The sequence below is a fragment of the Malaclemys terrapin genome, chromosome 4 (assembly GCF_027887155.1).
Source record: "Malaclemys terrapin pileata isolate rMalTer1 chromosome 4, rMalTer1.hap1, whole genome shotgun sequence".
NCBI lineage: Eukaryota > Metazoa > Chordata > Testudines > Emydidae > Malaclemys > Malaclemys terrapin.
This window is the reverse complement of record NC_071508.1, coordinates 24,515,971-24,525,885: the sequence shown is the minus strand read 5'-3', so window position 1 is coordinate 24,525,885 and position 9,915 is coordinate 24,515,971. Positions and strand designations below refer to the sequence as shown.

Here is a 9,915-nt window from a genome sequence, read left to right as displayed (position 1 = left end):
CACAAAAGCAAATGCAGTTTTAGGTTGCATTAACAGAGGTATAGCATGCAAGTTATGGGAGGCGATAGTACCGCTCTACTCAGCACTGGTTAGGCCTCAGCTGGAGGACAGTGTCCAGTTTTGGTCACCAATGTCTAGAAAGGATGTGGAGAAACTGTAATGGATCCAGAGGCGAGTAACAAAGATGATCAGAGGGACGGAACACAAGCCATACGAGCAAAGGCTGAAGGAACTGGCTATGTTTAGTTTGGAAAAGAGGAGATTAAGGGGGCACATAACAGTCTTCAGATACTTGGAAGGCTGCCATAAAAAGATGGAGAAAAGTTGTTCTCTCTTTCCACAGAGGGCAGGACAAGAGGCGATGGGGTCAAACTACAGCACAGCAGATGTAGATTAAACCTCAGGAAAAACTTCCTAACTGTAAGAACAACAGGACAATGGGACAGATGCCTAGGGAGCTTGTGGAAACTCCTTCACTGGAGGTTTTCAAAAGGAGGCTGGAGCTGTCTGTCTGGGATGGGATGCATCATGGCAGGGGTTTAGACTAGAGGTCCCTTACGGTCCCCTCTAACCCTCTGATTCTATGAAGCAAGTTATGGGAGTGGATGTTCACTTAAAAGCAATGTGAAGGAGGCTAGCAGGAGCTGAGGTGGAGGCACTGAACAGTCCTGGGAAGGGCTGTAAGATGAGACAGAAGGTGGGCTGACGAGTGTCTATTGCAGACAGACCAGGCCCTCAGAAAGGAGGGGCTTGGCCCTGTCTGAAACTGGCTTGAAGTCTGTGTGGTTTTGTTTGTTTTAGGATTGGTATGTAGGGTGACCAGATGTCCCGATTTTATAGGGACAGTCCCGATTTTGGGGTCTTTTTCTTATATAGGATCCTATTACCCCCCACCCCGTCCCGATTTTTCACACTTGCTGTCTGGTCACCCTATTGGTATGCCCTGGAAGGGGTGGGATTTTGTTAATGGCTTAGGAGGAGGCCAAGTCACTGCAGTAGCCAAACCATGCTGTGGAGTTTCTGAGGAGCCCTGCAAAAGAGAAACTGAGGCAGTGCTGCTGCAGAGCTGCCCCTGACCAGGAGGGGGTTCTCTGGAGTTGGTCACCCTGTTATACTCTTCATTAACTTCAGTGGCCTTTGGCTCCAGCTGCAAAGGTCCAATAATACATGGACCTCCTCTGATGTCATGTGTAGAGAGAGGCGACCAGGTCGCCAGGATCCACATTGTTTAGGGCTTTATGGGTCAAAATGCAAAGAAACAGCCTGACTCCCATCTGGAAAATAACCAGGAGCCAGCGCAGACTCCAGGGCATGAGTTGTTTTCTCTATGTGAAGCAGCCTTTATATAACGGATGATGAGACACGCCGGGTACAATTTTGCTTTCACATCTGACTTACATCAGTGTGACTGCTTGGATTTCAGTGGTATTATTCCTGGTTTAGCCTGGTCTGGCGGGAGTGGCAGGCCCAGCAGTGTCAGGATAATTTTGCCTGGAAAGCAGCAATGTTGGTTGAACCATCATGCCAGCAGCACACATTGCATCCTATTTATGTTGGTTTAACTCCATTGACTTCAGTTCAGTTACTCCTGATTTAAGCTGGGATGAGTGAGAGGAGAATCAGGCCCTGCCGGGTTACTCTTGATCTACACTAGGGCTAGTGAGGGGGAATTGGCCCAGTGGAGTTTCTCCCCTGGATCAGAGAGAGGGAAATCAGGATCAAGGCCTCTCGTATTTGATGGATTTGATCATTCGCCCCATGAAAGTGCATGCGGGCGGAAGAATCAATAGTTTTGTGCCTTCTGAGCTGAAAACGTGTGTAAATAACGAAATAGAAAAGCTCTGCTGCAGAGTTAGGGAGATGTTTGGAACAAGAAACTTGGATAATTCATATGGCCCATGAACTCAGGAGTTGGTCAGCCTCGCTCTACTTTTCTCTCTTATCATGACTATAAGCTCAGAGTGGCCTGGGTATACAGGAACTCCTCACTTAAAGTCATCCTGGTTAACGTTGTTTCGTTGTTACTTTGCTGATCAATTAGGGAACATGCTCGTATAAAGTTGTGCAATGCTCCCTTCTAGCGTCGTTTGGCAGCCGCCTGCTTTGTCCACTGCTTGCAGAAAGAGCAGCCCCTTGCAGCTAGCTGGTGGGGGCTTGTAACCAGGTTGGGCCGGTAGCCCCCCATCAGCTCCCCCCAATCAGCTCCCTGCTCCCCTAAGTTCCCTGTGCAGCAGCTGCCCAGCAGGCTAGCAATTGCCGCTGTCCCTCCCCCCACTGCCATGTGCTGCTCCTGCCCTCTGCCTTGGAGCTGCTCCCCGAGACTCCTGCTTGCTGTGCGGGGGGTGGGGAGGGGAGGGAAGGAAAAGGGGGGCTAATGTTAGGATGTCCCACATCCCCCCTGCACCCCACTTACCCCATCTTCCATGGGGGGGGACACCAGGGCTCAGGATGGAGGGAGCTTGCAGCAGCTGCGGTCTCAGCAACCTGATCTAATTAACAAGGCAGTGTACTTAAGGGAAATGCGCAGATCTCCCTCCATTCCTGCTGCCTTGTAGAGTGAGACAGTTAACCCTTGAGGGCTCAGCCAATTGCTAATTCATCATTTAGCAGTAAGGGAAATATCCCACCCTCTGACTCCTCCACTTCAACCAAGCTTCACAATCATCATCACTGTGTACCAGTATTAAATTGTTTGTTTAAAACTTATACTGTGTGTGTGTGTGTGTGTGTGTATATATATATATATATATATAGTCTTTTGCCTGGTGAAAAAAATTTCCCTGGAACCTAACCCCCCATTTACATTAATTCTTATGGGGAAATTGGATTCGCTTAACATTGTTTTGCTTAAAGTCGCATTTTTCAGGAACATAACTACAATGTTAAGTGAGGAGTTACTGTATAAGGACTCTGGACCATCATATTCTACATACTAGCAACTGTCAGGTTTCCCATGAGCCTTTGTTAGAGAAGAAGGCTGGTTTTGTGATTAGGGTACTGGGCTGGGACTCAAGAGATCTGGGGCAATTCCCAGCTCTGCCACAGACTCTCTGTGTGGCCTTGGACAAGTCACATAACCTGGGCTTTTCAAAAGTGCAGACGTAAACCAGAGCTGGGTCCACCCTTAGTCCCCGTGGGCCTCATTTCCCCATCTGTAAAAAGGAGATGGTAATACTTCTGTTGGCTGTCTATTTCAATTGTAATCTCTTGGGGCAGGGACTCTGTCTTGCTATGTGTATGTACAGCACCTGGCACAAGGGGGCCCTGATCTTTATACTGTTATAGAAATAATAGGATGTGGTTTGGAGCAGCAAAAGTAGCTGAGTGACAAGTTAGTCCAACATGAGAAGCCAGACTCACGGGATGCCTGGACTAAAGAGTGCACATCTAATGTTCAGCTGTGACTTTTTTGGGGGGGGTATAAACAGCTGGAGGCCTCATTATAACCCGTCAATGGGGATCAGAAGCTTTCAATAGAACCATTTACCTGGATAACTTTATGATCTGTGTGGACATCTGTAGCTGAGGTAGAGGGCCCTTGTGGAAGTCAGGAGATGTGGTGTCAAATTCTGCAGTGGCACCAGTGTAAATGCAGGGTTGGGTCTGGATTCAAAGCCCATTAGCTTTGGATCCATGCCCTAACTCCATCGACTTTCAAGGGGAGGCTCCAGATTTACACTGGTATTCCTGAGAATAGATTTTGTCCCCTGAGTTCTATTCCCAGCTCACAGTCCCGGCTTGTGCCTCAGTTTCCCCATTTGGGAATGCGAATAATAACTTGCCTCCCAGGAGTGCTGGTGGCCTGTGATATACAGCAGGTCAGACTAGATGATCTGGTGCTCCTTCTGGCCTTAAACTCGACGACACTGAGTTCGGTGAGGTTCATAAAGTACATTTTGTTTTCAGATAAAATGTGCTAGAGAACCGCAACATTGTCATAACGATAAGCTAGTGACAATCTAGTCTGATGTTTCAGGGCAGAAACTGTTGCCACAGTGATCAGGAAGGACTTCATGTGCAAAGTTGCCTCACTGGCTAGCTGCATGAGGGGAAGGCTCTGCCTTTTTGGGAAGCATCAGACATTGAACCCAGCTGAAGGCAGGATACCCACTTAAAAGGTCTGGCACCGCAAATTCACCTTCTTGTGCAAACAGTAACAACTCAGCCAAATCGTTTTGCACTCGGGGGAGCCTATTTATGATAAAGCCACCGAGCTCCAGTGGGACCCCTTCCTGGTCCCAGAAGGGGTGGGTTTCGCTCCCACGCACTGGTATCTCCAGCTCTCTTCTCAGCCGATCTTTGTCCGCTAGCCCAACGCTTCTCACTGACGTGCATCTCCAAGTGACTCAAGCCTGCGTCACCCCCTCCCAGCTAAAAGATTGCCCCCCCCCCCTTTTTCTTTGAAAGGGAGGGGAGAGAGAAAGCAGCGCTCACCCAGCCTGTGGCTGGTCTTCTCGGGGTAGGAGCAGATCCGGGCGCAGGCAGAGAGGTATCTGGCTCTCCAGAAAGTGGCTCCGAGTGAGACCCAGAGGGATGTGACAGAAGTTGCCCAGGGACTGAGCAGAGGCGGAGATGTGGCTGTGTTTCCACACGGGCTGATCAGAGCGGAGTGGGATCTGCTCCGCAGCAGACCGGAGCCGTTCAGCTTTCTGCAGCCGGGAGGCTACCGGCGTGGACCAGCAGCTGCCGCTGGAGGAGTGAGGTTGGGTCCCAGCCCCGCGCAGAGATCTGGGGAGTTCATCCGTGCGTCAGAACGCACCGCGCTGCAGGCCAATTTCCAAGCTCAGGAGCTGGTCAGGTGCAGCGGGGCTGAGCGAGCGTGGGTGCCGGGGCGTGGGAGAGCCGCTCTGATCACCTTCCCGCATCCCGGAGGAGCGCTCTGTGCACACCCCAACAGCTGGGCAGCATCCGGAGAGAGGTAAGACTCGCGCCCTCCTTCTGCCACAAGATCAGTAAGTAAGTGCCCGGGCTTTTGTCTCTTCCAATGTCATGTATCGTCGCCACTTCCCCTCGGTGGGTCTCTTCCCAAGGAGCATCTCTTCAGACAGGGGATCGCCTGTTTTAGTCCACCATTACAACCCGCCTCCACCCCAGTTGCTAGGCTACGGGGCTGAAGGGGGAATCGAACCTCCTTGGGGAGAAGGAAATCAGGGAGGGGCTGGTTTAAGGGTGTGGGGAGGGAGAGAAAGGAAATAAGCGTCAACTGGAATCTAAAAATACCCACAAAGGACAAGGCGAAGCAGTTTCACAGGAAGGACTGGTTGAGAAAGTCAGAGAGAGCGAGAGTGATGTAAAAGAGTAAATGGTTTTTGCAGTAGCTGGGGCAAGCTGGCTGGTACCTCTGGTGGGGCTGATTGGAATCCACAACCCAGCATCAGGAAACAACCCTGCAAATTCCCAAATGCCTCTGCTGAACTACATGCAGGCTCCAGGCTTGCTAGCGTGACCTTGACTATAACATTGAGGAGGGAGGCAGAAAGCACACGCTACCATAACGAATATTTAATTTCCAGCCCCTGAGTTGTATTTAGTTATTTATTTGCATGCTGTGAATTCAGAGCAGGAATCTTATTTGGGGAGGGGGGGGGGGCAGAAAATTGGCAGTAATATTTGTGTGTTCATCTGATTAAAGACGCCAGGAGGTGCAGGGCTGGCTCATTTCCTCCCCCTGCATTTGTGCTTTTCAGTAAATCACTGGACACCCCCAAGGACACACATTCCTCTAGGTCTTACATTCTGGGCCAGATCCTCAGCTGCCGTAGATCAGCAGAGCGTCGTTGCCCTGAGTTAAGCGATGATAGCTTGCACCTGTGAAGACCGCCCCCCTGCTTAAAAACTGAAGATCTGATACTTGCTTCCACCCCCTGGCAAACCCACCTGGGTCCAGGAATTGAGAGTGGATAAGGCAGGGGAGGTGGTATCATGTATTGGACTAGCTTCTGTTGGTGAGAGAGACAAGCGTTTGAGCTTACACAGACATGGTGAAAGTAGAAATTCAAGAAGTAATGGGTGTCATCTGCCGCAAAGGAGATATAGGTTAGATCTTAGGAAAACCTTTCTAACTATAAAGGCAGTTAAAGTCTTCCAAGGGAGGTTGTGGAATTCCCTTTATTGGAGGTTTTTAAGAGCAGGTTGGATGTCAGGGATGGTCTAGGAAGGATTTGATCCTTCCTCTCAAAGTCCCTTCCAGTCCTACGTTTCTATGGTTCTGTGATTTAAAAAATCACTTGGCCTAGGTGTGGCTTTGAAAGTATCTCACCGAACATGCTGTGACTAGGTCAGAAAAACTGGACTCTAGTTTAACTGGGTCTATTACAGGAGTGGGCGGGTGAGGCTCTGTGGCCTGCGTTGTGCAGGAGGTCAGACTGGATGATCATGATGGTCCCTTCTGACCTTAAAGTCTCTAAGAACAGTAATGTCATTGATCCAAAGGAGACCAAACTTCTGGGCCTGGTTCTGATCTACCATGCTCCAGTGTAAATCAGGAGCAGCTTCACTGACATCAGTGGTCCAAAAGCTGCTTTCACCTTTCCTGGTGTAAATCTGGAATATACCATTAACTCCAGGGTCATTCTAGATTTATACCAATCTGAGAGGAGAATTTGCTCCAATGGGGTCACATCAATGTAAACCCATTGTAAGGTCAGAATCTGGCCTATTACAATCAGGTGGACCAGTGTAAATCCACAGTAATTCTACTGAGTTCAGTGGCGATGCTCTGAATTTACTCCAGTGTGAGTTAGATCAGCCAGGCCATTCCTGTTTACACACGAAGCAGTTCATTGTGTTACAATAGGTGAAGATGATCAGAAATGGGGAAGCTGTGATTTGAGATGCATCAGCTGTATTAGAACTCAAGTCACATTCAGTTTTCCAGGAGGAGTTTGCTGTCAGGGTCAGTCATTAATCTGAAGTTAGTGCTGTTAATTGGGGAGGGAGTGCTCCTCTGCTCCAGCTGGAAAAATATCCTCTTGTGAGTGTAATAAAGCTTGCAGCCTGCAAGGAATCATATGATCATTGGCTCTAACTGGCTTCAAGTTCAGTGTCACATTGTTGCAGCTGATGTATGTTTGCATATTACCAAATGAGAGATGAAAGGAGACCAAATCAGATGATTAAACTTGTCCAGACGCTTCCTGACTAATGACGGATGAAAATCCCCCTTCTCCGAATGTTGTTATGGGATGATAAACATTGAGATACTCCTTTATAACCACCCCATCTGGGCTCCTGGGGGCTTTATCCAATGGACTCTCAGTAAAGAGCTAAGAATATTATTTTACATGGTAGCACCTTGCATCCCAAATCAGGGCATATGCATGAAATGCAGCCACCTGGGTGATGGAGCAGTATCTCAAAGCACATGGGATGGTTGTGCTGACTGAGCCTCTACTGTTAGTTAAAGGGCCATAGCATCATTAGTAACATCCACACAGAGGTCACAGGATTTCATTGTTTAAATCTATTCAGGTATTTATAGGCCTGTCATATATGAAGGTCAGATGCCTCAGAGCAAAGTGAATGTAAACTGCTATCCAATCAGAATGGTAACATTTTGTCCCCCCCCTGCCCTGGGGTAAGTGCCTGGGCAAGAAAGAATCAGTCTCTGAGTGCCTAATTATCTTTGGAAACAACCCCTCCCCCCGATGCCAGGCACACAGCTGATCCACCTCAGAAGGATGGTTTGTCCCTCTTGAGATTTGACCCCCCACTCCTCCCCCGCCTGTTTCAGCCAAGCTGCTGAGGTGCACCTGATGGTAGCGAAGTCATCCTCTGCCGCTGCTAAAGCTAGCAAGCGTGCCTGGAGCCCGGGCTTTCCTGGTGAGTCAGTGTAAATCAACGAGCACACTCACCCCGCCATGGTGGACAGACCGTGCCTGCCATTTGTTTCAACTGAGTCACACTAGAAGTTGGCCTGTCATTTTTGTTGATGTGTGCATTGGTTAAATGCAACTCATTAGCATAGATGGTCTGGGGGCGCGGGGGGGGGAGAAACCCTAATGAGTCCAGCTGGCAGTGTTCCAACGGGGCCAGCTAGGAAGGAAGGAAGGAAGGAAGATCAGATCTGGAGCCTGGCATCCCTGAGAGCCGCAGCCCTTCTCGTTGCCTGGCTGGCAAAGTGATGTGGCTTGGATTGTATGCGCAGTTGTTCTGAGCGAGAGGAGACCAGGGGATGTGCAGTAAAAGAAGTGCCAGGAGATGATTCGCTTCCACAATCTGGGCAAAATTCTCCTTTCGGGACCACATGGTGCAGTTTGAATGCAACATTCCCCTGTGCCTGTGTGTGCTCCCTCCCCCCATTGTGAGCTATCTAGCTCTCATCACTGTAGTATCTGGGCACCTTTGAATCAGCAATGGATTCTGTCCTCGTGACCCCGCCGCCCCCCCATGAGGAAAGGAAGGATTAGCTCCATTCTATGGCTGGGGAGCTGCAGCACTGGGAAGATTAAATGATTTGCCCAAGGTCACCCGCTGAGTCGGTGGCACAGTTGGGACTTGAACCCATGACGCTGCAGTCCTGGTCTCATGACCTATTCCATAGAGTTTGCTTTTTGAGAGGGAGACAGAGCTTGTGGTTAGGGCTTGTGGAACTGGGGTTTAATTTGCTGCTCAGCCATAGACACTCGGTGTGACCTTGCGCAAGTCACTCAGGCCCAGCTCTTAACACCATTGATTTAATCTCTTTGCTTCAATTTCCCCTTCTCTACAACTGGGATCAGTCACCTTTTGTCTCCTCTATTTAGGCCAGGAGCTCTGCAGGGCAGGTACTCTCTCTTCCCATGCGTCTGCACAGCGCCTGGCACAATGCGACCTTGATCTTGGTTGGAGCCTCTAGGTGCTGCTGCAATACAAATAATAGATAGGGAGAGCTGGGGTGGATAAGGACGGAACGGGGCCCTGATCCACCACAGATAACCATGACCTTACTCACTGCCGACACTCCCTCGCCCCTTGTGTCCTTGATCTTCCCTTCCCTGTTACCTTGATAAAGTGACTCTTGGTTTTTCATGGACTCGCTAGTGAGTTAGGCACCTTCTGGCCTCTGGATCCAGCCTTGGTCCATGCCTTTGGAGAGTTGAACACTGCAGCTGCACAACGTGCACCTGGGAGCAAAATAAACATGGTTTAGTGATTACAGCAGAGGGCTATGAGGAGTCAGGCCTCCAGGGTTCTCTTCCATACCCTGTCCCTGACTCACTGTATGACCCTGAGCAAGTCACCTCACTGTTCTGTGTCTCAGTTTCCCCTATATAGAATGGGACCATTAGTATGTGAATGTTTCCTATCCCCTAACAACATTTTTACAGAGAGCGAAGGAAACGAACGTGAGTATTTCACTCCAGTAGCACTACCCCACCCTTGGAAAGTGCTTTGAGATCCTCTGAGGAAAGGTGCTAGAGGCAGTCAGTGTTGCAGTAGGAAATTCTGAAAAACAAAGGCTGTTTCTTTAGTGCATCAAATATCCTGGGGCCAGAGATACCGCTGGTATAAATTAGCATATCACCACTGCATTCATTTTATTTATGCCAGCTGAGAAGCCAGCCTCTGGTGTCACAAGGAGAGGCACCGGACAGCTCTGTAGAGTGAAGCGAGAGAGGATAGATGTAGGCACCAGTCGCTACAGGACATGAGGACATTTTTAAAAGAGCTTCTCTTTTTGTGGGTGCAAACTCCACTTGGGCACATGTCCCTGCACCATAAATTGTGGGCACAAGTCTCAGTATTTGCATCTCTGACCAGCCCATCTTCATGCACGATCAGTAGAGCGACGACCACTCATATTAGCACCCAGAGTTCAACTTGGAGGCAAAAATCTAGCTTAGAGTTTTATGTTGTTGCCCATTGTTGTAGCATCTGGGAGCATAAAATGCAAATTTTGGCAGGTGCCAAAGAGGAGGCTGACATTCTGGAAAT

General features: G+C 49.3%; 1 protein-coding gene across 2 annotated transcripts in view; it reads left to right on the top strand.

Annotated features, from left to right (window-relative positions):
• The first annotated feature begins 4,207 nt into the window (after positions 1–4,207).
• SLC6A17 (solute carrier family 6 member 17) overlaps positions 4,208–9,915 on the top strand; it is a 50,572-nt gene continuing 44,864 nt past the window's right edge. For both annotated transcript variants that reach the window (XM_054024883.1, XM_054024884.1), the window contains exon 1: positions 4,208–4,918. The gene's annotated coding sequence lies outside the window, so the exon portion shown is untranslated. The remainder of the gene's footprint in view (positions 4,919–9,915) is intronic.